Genomic DNA, 14,248 nt, shown 5'->3' with positions numbered 1-14,248 from the left:
AATCTTCAGGACTTTCTTTCCTCCACTTGGTGTGAAAATATCACCGTGGCATGTTTCTAAATGAAGATATTTTACAAATCCAAAAGAAATGAGGAACAATTGACAAGAAGAACTTACAAAATTTTCCATATAAGATGGCCGTTTCTTAAAAATTAAATGAAACATAGATAGCTCTTAATGCATCAGAGCATCTAATATCTACTGCAGTTCAGTAGACGTCTTGTAAAGCACACTAATTGTATTTTTTTTGTTATTTTTGAATTTGCTCTTGGACTGCAAGCCTTATCCTCAGGGCGTAGCTCGAGATTTGATCATATTTTGTCTGAAATAGAAGTTAATGTTGTTAAAATACAGGACATTATCAGATGAATTATCGTGTTTTATAAATACCGAAAGCTGATCTGCGATTTACAAGTGTTAGCTTATCACGACACTTGAATGTCATGCTATAGTGTCGTTCTTCAAAAGGATGTTGATGTCGGATTTAATAACATGCAATGTGTCCATTACGTATTACAAGCAGAAATAGTAAATAACGTTCTCAAAATTAAACACTTTGTTTTTAAAATTTTAGTCCGAAAAAGATATTAAAATGATAATTTCTACCTTTAATGCTTTGATTTTGCACTAAAGTCTGACTTAACAGAAATATGCATAAGATTTTCGTATTTAATATAAAACACGCGAGCAAGTTAATCCTACTTATCAGAAAACGTTACCACATGCTGCATTTTAACTATGGTATATTTGCATAGGTAATGAAACATGTGCAATTTGAAAAACATGGAATAAATATATATATATATATTTGTTTGGACGTCAAAAGTTGAATGATATCTTTTATTGTTTAAAAAATCATTATTCGTCATTGTGTATACAACTGTTGCATCTCTGTGGTATAGAAACAGGCTGGATATTACTTATTGATTTGTTATCGCAGACAAGAAATTGAGCTATTATAAAATCGTGCATTTATTATAAAGTAACAACAATCACCCATGTACCTCACGGGAACCTTCTTAGTATGTTTTTAAATATTTTGTATGATTTTTAGTGTCTAATATATGTCACTTTACGATGTTTTCATATATTCAAATAACTCATTAATTGTGCGGCTGGTATAAATTTGTTTGTGATACTTTATTACTTGATACTGATAAATGTTACCCATGTGTATAGAAAACATTTGGGTATCCATTCAAATTGAAATTGACCTCAGCATAGTGTTAGATGTGATTACCGAAATGTTACACCAAAAACTTCGTCTCGACGAAAACTCTTCAAAAGCTTGTACTTTGGCAAACACATTTTACGGAAAACATTTACTAATAATTAAACGAAAGAAAAAAGCTATTGAATCTCCACAATAATCAGTAAGAGGTTCTAGTTTTAGTTGAAAATAATGAAAGTTTAAAGCCACTACGTTTTCTAGTCACCTCAAACTTTAAATCTATGATTATGTAATTCATCACAAACATCAATCAACACCTTGTTCCTAACTAATATTCTGAGCGTCCTCACAACATCACACTCCACTGCTTTATCCTCTATCAATTGCTGATTCTCTTGTTTTTATGAGATAGAATACTTGTATTATGTAGAATGCCTTGAAACACATCTAACACAGTACAATAGTTCCTGTACCTCTACAAGTGTTTGTATGTTTACGTACTTAACTAACATCATTATATAATATTAATTGAACGCGATATATATAAACAGGAGTGAAAATTGTAGAATACTTTAACACAGAGAAATGCATATCGTTTAAGAAAACTCTTTAGTAAAGAACATAAATTAGATTTTTATTAGATGTAATACATTTCCCAGACACTTATCATATACATTTACTCACCATTCTATTAGTATTCTCACCTAATATCGAGACAAACTACCTTTCGCTACACACACGCACATTAAAAAATGGAGTAGCACAGTCTCCCAAACTATTGGAATACGCCTTGTTTGAGTGTAGCCCGTTCGTTAACTAGTGTGGTCTACAATGGGTCCACAGATGTCCACAGGTGATTATGGTGGCTAATGCAACGTTCAGGATAATCCCAAAAAGAATCAATGGTATTGAGATATGGTGGTTGTGTTGGCTCAGAAAATTGACTGGAGTCTTTTTCTTCTCTTGCTCTTCAAATCAGTTTTGGGTAATACGAAGTCAGTAAGGTGTTGCAATATTGTTTTGGAGAGCACTTGTCCATGAAAATTGAAATGCAGTATTGTGGGGTAGACACAATCATCAAAAACATTCATGAACATTCTGTTTTTTTCACTCTACTTTCTTAAAAATTCAAGGCCTAACTTTACCACTAGAGCTTTCCTCACACAATTACATCACCTAAAGCAGCATGTACTATTCATTAAAAACAACAAGAAGAAGAAATATTAGCTCCTGATGTGATTTTCTCCAATCAGATTAGAGAATGGTATAGCGGGACTTTATAGACCACATCCCATATTTACATTCATTCACTGTCCATAATTTTTACTCGCACCACTGAAGCCATTCTGTTCTGTTTATATCTGACATAAGCAGTTATTGGTAGTCATAGACGACTTTCGTAATCTACTTCTCATGATATGGCTAGAGATAGTCCATATAAAAGTCCAAACCTGACTCTGTTGAAATAATTTGTCAATTTGAATAGAGTTTGATATCTATTGTGTTTCACAAACCTGTCAAATCAATTTTTCTTGTTCTGTTACTGACAGTTGACTGTTACATTTCTTCTAGTGAGAAACGTTTTTTTCTTCGATTGTCAAAATTGAAAAGTTTTGTTTACTGATATTCTTCAAGAGTCAGTAATAGTGTTTAGTGTTAGGCAGTGACGCTTTTGTTAAACAGGTATGCTCTATCATGCTCTTTTGGAAATCTAATAGATCCTTGCTCTTACCCATTGTCTTGACTAACTATTATATTACTATTTTTTGGAACCTATAGGGTTCAAGTATAACTAGTCTATTTTGTATACACAAATAAAATATATTCTACAAACTTTTCTATTCTGAGTAATCAGTAACAATTCAGTCATAGTTTGTTAAACGATTTAAAAATAGCAATATAAGTTCAAAAATGTAGAAACAGTTTGCACTACAAACGTCATAGATGTATATCAAAAGACAACTTGTGTAACATCAGTCATAAAAGCTATGATGAAACGTTATTTACAGGTAAATTATCCATAGAAATTCCATACCAGATAGGGTTTAATCTCACTAGAGGTAGCTTGTAAACCTATTCTATTAGTTAAAACATTACATGTGTTAAGGAAGTAAACGAGGGTGAGAGTGTTATCCACTCCATAACTGGATATCCGTCCACTGGTAGCACACGCCTTCAGGATTGACGGCTATAACAGCCGGTGTAAAAGTCTTGTTCCGCTCAATTGGAAGTGGGATTTGTAACAGATGCGCCAATCAGAAAATAAGATTAGCGAGTATATGGCACCACGTTGTTGGGATTGAGGTAATCCCAACTTCCGGTATACAAGAAACTTTAAATAGGAATACTTTTTTAATCCAGCATAAATCTACTATGAGGTTGCCGTTAGTTGGAAATAATCTTTTATTTCAAGGTGTATCAGAAATGTTCTAAATGTTGTCTTATTTTAATCTACTATTGTTGATTTGTAAGATTATATTACTGTTTGGATCAGAATGTCATTTTAGTTTGAAACATTTAACATATATATTGCTTATCTACAATAGGAAAGTAAAAACTTCGTGATAATAAACAATCAAAGTTAATTCTTAAGAAAAATACATTCAAAAGCTGGAATTGTATAATACATTAATCTGGTTCCTCAGGATGTGACCTGAAAATCGACAATGACCGATATTTCATTTCCAACGTGGAATTGGTACACTATTTAGGGTTATGCATGCAAGTTTAAGCTGCCATTACAAGAAAAGGTATTTTTAACATCAAGGAACGGATATGATAAACATCAGTTGAAAAGGTTGTTGATATGTAGTTACAAAATGTAACTTTGAAGGGTATGGCTAAATAATTAAAAGCCTTAAAGCGTCTTGGGACAGGTTGTTAGAGTATAGTTAGTCACAGAATATAATATCTGGAAGGCGAACAAAGAAATTACAAGATTTTAAGCCTTTCGAGATGGTTTGGTGTTCAAAAGTTATGAAATTTTTTGGGGAGTAGACTATATAATTACAAGCCTTTAAGCTTCTCGGGTAAGAGTTATAATGTGTAGTTACGGAACGTAGGTTGTTGTTGTTTTTTAAGGTAAATTATAGAATTATACAAGCATTTTGCTCTTCCATAATGTTTCAGGTCGTGTAATAATCTGTAGTAACCAATGACTCTGTCTTTCTCCCTTCCTTTTCATGTATATAATGAATTTCATGTTATACTAAATACTTAGTTTTTGAAGTTCAATGACTTAATCCCACAAATCATAACTATAAATAAGTGTGTGTTTACTTATTCTTTCTAAACTAATATAGCCCTATTTTTTTCTAATTTTGAAATTAATGCTTCTTCGCTTTACCAACAAATTACAGATCAATGAAGTTTACCATTCAAAGAACTAATTTCTTGATTTTGTAGCAAGTAGGTATAGCATATTTAAGTTTCTGTTTTAAGATAGAACTTTAAGCATTTGGTATTTAAAATATCGCCTATTTCTTGAATGTTGGTTAAGTTAATTACAGGTATGTTCCGTTCACCTGGAAAACTTTTAAATAAGTATGTTTTCCATGATTCTACTTTTCATAGTTGAAGAGTAACAACGAAAACTTCTTAGTTTAATTCTTGCTATATCGGTAGTCCACTTTCCTGTTAAGGTAAAATTGTCCACAGTATCGCAAATAAAGATAACAAAAGCATCAGTGTTGATTCCAGTTGTCGATTTCACCCATTGCATTTTGTTGTTAGGGTTTACAATTCAGCAATTCTTATTTCTCATACTTTCATAAGATACTTTTCTCGCTTTTTTTTTTACGCCATCTCTACAATAGAGATTCAGATTTTGACTGACTGTTCCTGCCTGTTTCTAGAATGGGACAACGTTTCTGCTTCTATACTATGGCCTGAAGGAAACATCAGTATATGAGCCCAAACGTCGTCCACTCAAGAAATAGGCATAAATAGTCCATTAAAATATACAACTCTACCATGGCTACACTGCCTAAAATACCCTTGAAACAATAGTTCGTCTCCATGTTTAAATACTTCAGTTTTATATTGTCGTTTTCTTATTTTTTACACTATATTTTCATATAACCAGGTTTATACTATTTTAATACATTATATTATTTTATCTTCAATCTTATATTATCTTAATATAGTTAGTTATATTGTTAATGGCCGGAAATTGTCTAGCAGGTAACGAGACTGGACTGCGAATTCAAAGATTCATGGTTCGCGTCACGTTTCCGCTCCTCACTTTCAGCTTGCAGCTACGCTTGAACACTAATGGGGAAATTCCTTTATTCTGTTAGACAAGAGTTGGCGGTGGATGCTGTTGACTCGGTGTCTTCCCTCTAGTCTATCAGTTCTAAATTAGGGACGAATGTGAATAGATGGCTACTTAGTAATTTTTCACGAAATTCTGAAGCAAAGAAATAAACGTTATTAACATTCTGTGCATTTAGATTATTATATAGAATTACTCTGATATTGTTGCCATAATCCCAATATTTACTTTTTAAGGCTTACTTGTAAAATAATATATTTAAATGCGTTAGTCCCACAGCACGAATTTTGTTATTTTAAAAGATTTTTCTCGCTCTTACGATTCTTGCAAGAATAAAAAATACTTTTTTACCTGAAAAAAGTTCAAAAAATTGCAAATTTTCATATTGAAACACAAAACATGATAATCTCAAGTAATGATAAGCCCTAATTTATTGATTTAAGATAATGATGAAAAATAAATAAGTTATACGAAACTAACACATTGCTGATGTAACTGTCATGGTCAAGAGTTCTTTGTTCCATTTACTCTATTTACTTCGAAAATTACTTTTGAAACAGAGAGAGAGAGATATAGATAAAACTCGCTATACATATTAGATTTGTATGATTAATTACAGCTGCTTGTTGACATGCTTGCACGTGCATTTTAGATTTTCTCTGCTTTAGCTCGGCTACAAGGATCAATTAATGAACACACCCCCTTCTCGAACCCTGTCAGTGAATTCCCTCCAAGCCCCCGAAAAAAGCAACATTTTTCGGCCTTCACTAAATGTATTTTCACATGTTCACTGTCAGTCAAAAAAGAAACTGAAGCGACAGGGTGTAATGAAAACATTCTTTGATTTCTTTTTACTCTAGTAGGTCTCACACGTGGCGCTGTAAACATAACTGTTAATTGGAATTGACTGTAGACATCAGGTTTAGGCTTTATTATTTCTAGCTTTAAATTTAACCAGGTAAATCTTTAAGAAAAACTAATGTATATCAAATTTTTTCTTATCTATGGGAAATTGCTTAATATTTTCTGTAGTCCACAAGGCTCAAAGAGAGTATTTTCTCTTCATGGGGCTCATTATTTCATTGGCCGTAACTACATAAAATTATTATTTTCTTGAAGCTAAATAATGTATAATACGTATATATATTTGCAGTGATAGTATTATATATGTACATATATGAATACAAAGTTATATATATATTATTATCTTTGTTTCTACATTCTAAGCCCAAAATGTTTATTATTCATTTTCGTAAACGTATATTGTTTAAATTCCCTTCTGTTTTGGAAATCCCTTTGTTTGAAAACTTTTTAAAACACACAGAAGTTGTAGTTAATGGTGTGGTAATTCTAAGTCATGTTCGATAACTACCAAGTCAAAAATATGGAACATATGTCAAAGGAGTAGAAATTAAAGGCGTGACTCTTCTGAGTTTAATTACCCGATAATGACCAAATTAAACATATGATATAGAAATTGTGCTTAATAGTTTATCCTTTAAAGCTTATCTGTTCAGTAATGGTTAAAAAACACCTCTTAGACTTGTAATTAACAAGTTCATCCTTCTAAGATTAAATGTTCAGCATTGGTCAACTACAACATGTAAGTCGTTCATAAGATGCACGAAGTTGATTTTAGCTTAAGGCTTCATGTATTTGACTCCTTTAAATCATATACATTGTCTCCTTTGTTTTTGAGCTTCAGAAAAACACATCCTACTAGCCAATAGTATTGAAATCCTGCGAAGGATGAAGGAAGAAACTCGAGCTTTGCGGTCTTTCAGCCCTGTTTGTCCTGCTGCTCGATTTCGGTTCTGGCTTGAATCAGAATTTGAGTGTTCATCTAATAGACAGGATCATTTGTTATGTAGTGATTCTGGGAAGCGTCTGCTGCCTCCGAACCCAGTAATTGGTGAAACATGACACAGACGGCTGTCAACTTTTGTACCATCTTCCCGTCTTGTGGTTTGAGCTTCCTGACCATTTGGAGATAACTGAGACCAAGAAGAACCCCTCCTGAATTACTTATGGGGGAGACCACTTTCTGACTAAACAAAGTGATACGTCTTCTGCTCATGGTTAGGAAGTGTTGGTAAGAGATCTAAGAAGCCATAAATTTGATTTAATGAAGTTTTGGGCGCTTAGCAAGCCAAGCCAATTTTTTATTATTATTTTAATACCAAAGTTAAAAGAGTCAATGCAAGCTGGTTTTCATCAAACTATTTACCTTCACGTCAAATAATTATATAAATTACTCCTATTTTAATAGACACTTTATAATAAAAGAGTACTGCAAAAGCAATTTTTTTCAAACTTGTTTTTTATTTTTTAGTTGAGATTATTTCCTATGTTAACGACACGACAGTTTTGGCACCTTTTCTCTTAATTTCAGGACACTGCGAAACGTTCTTATTCTACTCCCGTTTCCTCCTAACCGGAAATTATGTTTTTAGTAACTTGTTTTAACTATCCTTGTGCATACAAAATTTCCCATTCAAAATTTATCTCAGAGTTCCAGTAATTAGGCGTCCCAACATAACAACTTTTCATCCTCAATCACCCAACAATATACAAATAACCTGGTTTCTGTTTATATTAATTATTAGCAAAACAATTACATCTTTCAATAATAAATTTCATAATATAAGATTTTTAAAAAATTATCATTATAATCGGGAAGAAAATGTCAACACTTTGGTGAACGAAAAACGTATGATGGGAGAAGATGATGGGAATATATATTGATAGTGTGAAACTCTCAGTGTATATATACTCTGCAGCATCCAAATAACTTTTTCTTATCAGAGTATATATATTACGTATATATTAAAAGCAGAGTCAGAGCCCTAAATGTACAGTCTTCCTATCGTTGTCTTCGCGTTGAATTACATCTCAATACCAGAAATATTTAACTGGTTAGAATCAAAAATGTTAATTATTCTTTGGATGTAGGTTTAGGTTGTGAGATAGACATTTGAGGAAAGTGTTTTGATGGCTTTCCCTGCCTTATGTTTGTTGAAGACAACGTTTCGGACTGCATGCCGAGTCCTAAATAACTTAATATGAAGCCCGCAACTGCACAAACAAATATAAGGCAGAAGCAGTATAGAGAAACCATTCAAAAAAGCGTTTTGTTTGAAGTTGGTATTACATTACCATTAACGGTTTAGTATGATTATATTGTTACGCCACACTAATAGCTTTGAATACAGATCTATAAAACCAGGTGAAGTGAAACTGAACGGAGTATCTATATATCATTACCTATCACCCACATCTGATGTGCAATTTTCCATTTTTAAATGTAAAACTCGAAGAAATATTTGATTTGATGGTTTAATGAATAAATGAGATACAGTAAAATAAACTCTCTAACATTTCGAATAGGTAATCTTAGAAACAAACCGTAACACGTATCAAACCTCGTTTTGGAAGCTTCATGAAAAAAATAACATTTTTTTCTTAGAGTAGTCTGAGTTGAACAATGTGCTTGGGGTGTAACGATGCTACTCAGATAAATGCAAATGACATAAAAGCCCCATTAATCAGATGAAGGATTGAGCACAGAGGCCAGAATGCTATTCAACTCAAGACTTTCTGCAGAAAAATATATTCACAGAAGTGTCAGTTTCAATAATATCGATTCTTATATAATCTTTTATGGAAAAAAGAAATAGAAAGAAAGACATGTTATTCTTTAAATAAACAAATATATCGTTGCAAAAATAATAATTTTTTAACTGTACTGAAAAACAGGTTGGGTACAGTTATATAAAATACAGGATTTAGCTTAAAACTATACAAATTGAAACGTGACATTACCATATAAATAATGCAGTAAGCCAAAACCTACAATACAAACTATGTGAATATACATATACACTGTTTAATATTTAATAAAAGGATCAATGAAACTGGACGTGGTTTTACTTTTACTGAACAAAACTTTATCTGTTGATAAAACCATTATTATTATACGAATACAACTTTGATATCAAAATTAAGAAAAAGTTGACAGCTTTTCATTGCCTGTTATTTTAAGAATAAAGTAAAATATTTACAAAATATATAGTTTAAGTTTCTTAATTGGTCTAACTATTAATGCATAGAAAGGCTTATAGCTTTTTAACGTTGAATAGTAAGAAAGCCCACTGTAAAAAAAAATACCTTTAATATATTAATGTAAAACCCTAATTGCACACTTTAACCAAATAGAGATACGAAAGTAAATACCAAATAAGTTTATAAAGTATAACTCAAACACTTGCAACTTACGTTATTTTCTGATCAGTATTATTGGTTTACTAGAGCAATCTCCTAGTTAACCATCAACAAAATAATTTAAGGTTGAATGTAAAACCTTGGAGGTATTGCGTTGCGACGTAGCAAATAAAGCACAGATTGAAGACTGTTAGTAAGTTGTAACGATTATAACAAAAAGCGTAGTTTCGAGTAACGAGCCGTAGCGTTACAGTGAGAGGTGGCGTTAGTATAAAAGTAGGTTATATATCGACTTTGAGTTGTAAGGTTAAAATCAAACATACCGTGTAAACTACAGGTAATTTTTCTTGTTTGTTTTTAAGTATGGGCTATCAGTACGCGCCTACTACGAGTACCAAAATCTGGTTTTTAGCGGTGTGGGACCTCAGACTTACTACTGGGGACTACAGGTAGTAAATCGTAAAATTATTAACAAAGTACGTGCACTGTATATAGTGGGCGTGGTGATATAATAAAGTACATAGTATACTTAGTAAGTCGCTAAAATAAAAAAAAAACATGTTATACACATATTACGTACGTGTAAGTGATATACAAAAAATATGTTAAAATACAAAAATTGTTAAAATAAAATACAAAATGAAAATATAGTTTATAAAGATAATGCTTGAAATAAAGAAATAAAAACTATAATACGATATTATATGATATTTTTCAACACAATTATTACAGTCACGAAGAGCTATCTCCACCAGCGAGAAATGTTTAATCCCAGGGATAACCGGACGGTATCTAATTATTTACCTATTTCTTTGGGGGTTAGGGGGCTCTTTATGTGATAACATACAGAGAAATAAACAGTTACATAGAATATCGTCGTATTGCAATGACAGTTACAGGCGCGATGTATATTGATAAACTTGTAATCAACACAAAAACAAACCAGAAGTTCCTGCTCTTTCCCCAAACCCTTTAGGCTGAGTTGAATAGACAGTGTGGTTCGGTGGTCTTTATGTCAGAAAAACTCCCCCTTACAAGACGATAATTAGAGACGGCAACTAGCCTGAGACTGGTGATAACGTCACAACAAAGAGCCGTTTATTAGGATGTCTGAACCGTGAAGACTGTCCCATCAGTCGCTTTGAAGTTAAAACTTTATCTTCTTTCAAGAAGAAAGATATTCTTTTGTTCTGCTCAGCAAGAAGGAATGTATAAGTAGTATATTTATTTAGTGCTCTTTTGGAGTGTTTGATATAATCATAGTAACTGTAATATCTTTTCTTTTTTTTTCTCGTGGTACTCCAGTAAACTTGTGGTTTATTAACCATTTAACCTGTCATTTAACTAGTCATTTAACCTGGCTTAAATTAGATTAATTAAATAAATTTGCAAAGACGTCAAAAATCATGTCTACATCGTATTTAAAAACAACAACAACTTATTATCATAACCCAAATAATAAAGTTAAACATGGTTTGCATTTGAATACATTTATTTGGAAACAAGTATCCAAGTTTGCATATGAAACGACAATTAGAATTAATATCGCAAAGACTCATTTTGTTTAGAAATACAAACGAAAAACAATACATTTACAGCATGTTTCTTTTAGATTTGTATTCCAGTACACATTTAATGTTACATAAATGTAATGATACAACAAAATTTAGTGCAATATCATTCAGGAACAAATAGAAGAAAAAGTCAAGTTTGTTCGTGAGTAAGCCATGTTTCATGTTTACACTTGAAGTACATTACCAGTAGCTTCTCGTGCTTCTGAAATCGAACTTTCACAAGTAAATACTGATTTTTACCTCGGAATGATATTGGTAATTATGTGGACAAACATAGTGTTCTAGACCAACTCCAGTCAGGATATTTTCCAAGAGTTTTAACTATATTGTAACTATAGATATATTTATATGCCGAACCATTTATGTAAAACTCTTAGAACAAACATTCCGTTTTCTCTGAGAAAAGAATATTTCCTTTTAACTGTAAAACAAATTTTTGATCTTAAACGTGGAAATAGATCGATCAATGTAGTTATCCAATACCAAACGCTTCTAACGGCTGATTATACCTTAAGTTATGAGTTTATTTGTTAGTAAGCACAAAGCTACGCAATAGGCTATCTGTGCTGTGCCAACAACGGGTATTGAAACCCGGTTTTTAGTGATATAAGCCTTCAGACTTACTGCTGAGTCACTGGGGGCTAAATTGTTAGAGAAAAATAACAAACATTGGTCAAGAAGTTGAGTAAATCTTTTGAAAATACCTCAGCTTCTCCAAGGCAACTCAAAAGAAATCCTATGCAAGACATTTCTCTTCCTAAGAGAAACATTTTCAGTTGGTGAAAGAAAAAGAGGATAAAATGTACATTAGCTTTTAATATTTTTAAACGGAAATCCCAAGTGATAGAGAACGTTCAATAAAGGTAAAGGGGCATCCTTTATAAGTATATTTATTGATAATACTTCTTTAATTGAGGACATAAGGTTGTTCCCTTTATCTTTACTGAACGCCCTCTATCACACATGATTTTTGTTTAAGCAGTTTAAGAGCTAGCGTGGATTCTATTCTCTTTCTCTTTTAAAAACTGAAGAAACGAACCATTTGGTACTAAGACTTTTTTTTTCAGTTATTCGAGAAAAGCTGAAGTTTATATCAGATGTTTTTAGAGAAATACCCGGATTCTATTTGCCCAAATAACTTTCATACGATCCGGCTGGAAGGGCGGCAAAGTTTGTTTAGCTATAGATGATTTACATTTTAATGTTTTAACAACAATGTAGTTTTAGTTCCTGTTAACTGATTTTACATTAACATGATTTATGTTTGATCTTTCCGCTTTCCTGTTTTATCATCTACATACGCGGATAAGAACAATCGTTTAACAACTAGCAAGGAAAACGTTTGCGTAGAAAACAACCTATTGTAACATACTTAACACGATCCTTTTACTGTCTTACCTCACTTACCAAATATGCGGGTCTGAAATACATCAAATTAAACATTGTACAATACAAGGCGTTACACTTGCACTCGAGGTTACCACTTCCCTTATTCGGGAACTGATGATTATCACGTGCTTCCTTGTCACTAAGAGTAGTAGCATAATATATAGGGACAATGTAAAATGATTACTGTAACAGACGCTTACTGTGCTTAAATTCGATAAGCCACGTTAAGTATTTTCCACATTAAGTAGGTTATATGTATAACTTAACGCCATTGTTATATTGTTTTCGTTACTAGAATTGTTCGATCTTTTCTATATAGTATTGGAAAGTGTCTCTCTTGAAATATCTAAGGTTTACATGTGAATGTTCATATTTAAGCACACTAAGCCATGTTAATGTTTTTTGTTTTAACATTAAGAGTTTTAGACTGCCCCGCATTACAGAAATTAATACTTTGGAAATTCCCTTTATATTACAAAATGAAAAGGGACATACTAACAGAATATGATGTCTGTTTAGTAACAATCAGTTTTATATGGTGTAGCACACGCATTCGCTGTTCCGTGTAAATTCAATAACTATTTGTTTGCTTCAAAATTCTCTCTCAAAGTTACACAAAAATTTACCTGCGCATAGTCATTCCTCATTTTGAGCTGATGGAATAGAGGTAAATTAGCTATTCAATAGCACTCACCGGCCACTCTCGAACTACGCTTGTCTAACCGAATAGTGGGACTTGACTGTCACTCTTATAGCGAACCCATGGCCTCAAATTGTGGAAAGCGTTTTTTGTAGCAACAGGTTGCGAATCTTCTCGAATTCATAGTCTGAGCACGCTAACAGTAGGCCACGCCCGCTCAACTTGAATAATAATTTCACATGAAAACCTCCTCTCGTTATGAACAAGTTTTGGACAAAATCAGATAATAAAAATGAAAACGACATATTACTTATGCCACCCAGATCAGTTTGTTATCCTATCAGTTTCACTTTGCTTGTCTCATAGATTTCTAATCAGAAATGTAAAGATATTTAGGACTTAACACACTCTATACAGAACATTCTAGCAGTACAAATTCTTTGACTAGAATGTCAGCTAATCAACTATCACGTTATTGCATATATTTATTCGATTATTTCAGTTTAAATTGTTTGTTATTAAGCACAAACTATGCAATAGGCTATCTATGCTGTGCCTACCAATTGATATCGAAACTCTCTTATTTAATGTTATAAGACTTCATAATTATAGTTTAAATTTCAAAAAAAATTATTGTTTAAAATATCATAAAAGTAATTATACAAATATAACTTAGATTATCAGCTTAAAACATGTTTTTGTTTAGAAGATGTAACATCTACAATAAATGTAACATCTACAATTGTGTCTTAATAGCACAAAACTACGAGATGAGCCACTGTCATTAAAAATCACCTCTTCAGAGTATCAGACAGTCACACAGATGAGCCAATCTCTAAACAAAACTTCTTTTCAAAGCATTGAACAGCCATCCAGATAAGCCTCTAAACGAAGTTCCTCTTCTGGACATAAAGCAACCACACAAATGAATCGCAGCCTCAAAGCAGGTGGCTCTCTTGATAAATTAGGGTAACCAATCA

Source organism: Limulus polyphemus, unplaced genomic scaffold (assembly GCF_000517525.1).
Source record: "Limulus polyphemus unplaced genomic scaffold, Limulus_polyphemus-2.1.2 Scaffold788, whole genome shotgun sequence".
Taxonomy (NCBI): Eukaryota; Metazoa; Arthropoda; class Merostomata; order Xiphosura; family Limulidae; genus Limulus; species Limulus polyphemus.
This window is presented reverse-complemented; position numbering follows the sequence as displayed.